This window comes from Pinus tabuliformis, chromosome 7 (genome assembly GCF_031772625.1).
Source record: "Pinus tabuliformis cultivar Carrire ecotype Pingquan chromosome 7, CPIR1, whole genome shotgun sequence".
Lineage (NCBI taxonomy): Eukaryota > Viridiplantae > Streptophyta > Pinopsida > Pinales > Pinaceae > Pinus > Pinus tabuliformis.
In genome coordinates this window covers 760,601,700-760,603,349 of record NC_142293.1, presented here as the reverse complement: position 1 = coordinate 760,603,349, position 1,650 = coordinate 760,601,700, and positions in this window count along the sequence as shown.

Sequence of the window (1,650 nt, the reverse complement as noted above, 5' to 3'; positions counted from 1 at the left end):
ATGCTCTTATCCCAAAGTCTAATGTCGCATTATCATTATAATGATCTGCATCTCCTGCACTATCTCAGCGAAAACATTATCGTCATAACAACCAACAATATCATGATGGCCTAAATTGTATACAATGACTTCACAAGGCATGTTTGACCTACTATAAATGCACAATCATAACCAAGACCATACATGCATAACAACTGCATATACACACATAAAAAATGAGTACCAAACCATATACACATAATTCTAGCTGGAGTCCAATCATCAATGCATGACCATATCAACTACACAAGCCATGACCTTATGCATGACAACAACCATTACTCCATTGTACACATTGCCACATGCAACCAACAATATGCACAAGCAATGGCAAATCAACTACACCTACACATAAACGTATGTAGTCGAACATAAGTGATCAAATCTTGTAATCAACCTACAAGATTGATACATGTAATTAAAACATTAAAAAATGTAACCTAACATACAAGGATGTAAGTAGGTATCATGAAATCAACATGTAAGAAACATATAATCCATACACAGTCAATCACATACTTATTTCAAATACATTTCATGAAATCAATATCAAATTCTCCATGACAACCATACTACAAGCATAGTCAATCATCAAGCTAGTGCAATAAGCACATGAAATGCAAGTACAAAAGACACACATGCAACTGACATGCATGCATGACCAACACAAATTCAACCCATTTAGTCCGAGAGTTGAACCATACTCTGATATCACTCTGTGACACCCTCCTCCCATATCTACCCGAGCAACTTGCCAGCTGGGGTGATGAGAGGCCACTATGATAAAATTCAACCTCCTTGGTGACTTTAAGTACATGGAATTCATGAAACATCACATACATTCATCCAAATTCATCCAAATAACCTTCAGGAGATAAGTCAGCCACTGAAATTGCCTATCCTTGGGTCCCACTGCTGTTAGAGAGACTTAAGGGCAAGGTAACACTCCGTAGACACTGCTCAGGCAAGTTAGTTTTAGGACTAATGCTCCCCAGACACTGCCCATGTGCTTTATAATGCTTCCCAAACACTACCCAAGTGATTTAGTCTCAGCACTATTGCTAACATTCCAGGATTTGAGCCACCTTTTTTGGCCCAGAGCCCGGGACACTGACCAGAATGGAATGATCACTTAGAATTAGTAAGGATGCAAGGAAACAATGATGCAAAATAAATACATGAACAAGATCATCACCAGACCCCTACTAGCCATGAAAGGAATTTCGTCAAACATATCATCAACATGTAATCTACAGGTGTAACTAAAAGAATTAAGTGTAGGGATCTCATATTTATCTGAGAATCTCTATGAACCATTGTTCCCTCATTCCATTTTCTTCATTATCCTCCATTAAATCATAAACACATTATCCATTCATATACAAGTAAAAACATGCAGAGAGCCATACATAGATGCTGTCATGAAATGTGCATATAACCAACATAATAGGAATAGAAATACAATAAACATACTAGCCATCGAATACATAAATACATCAATACCTTTACACATGAAAATCAAGGGAATGGATTTCTCATTAATGAAAAAAATGAACCAATCGGAGATGGGACTACCACGTTCCACCTGACTGTAGAATGGCCAAGCCAAAT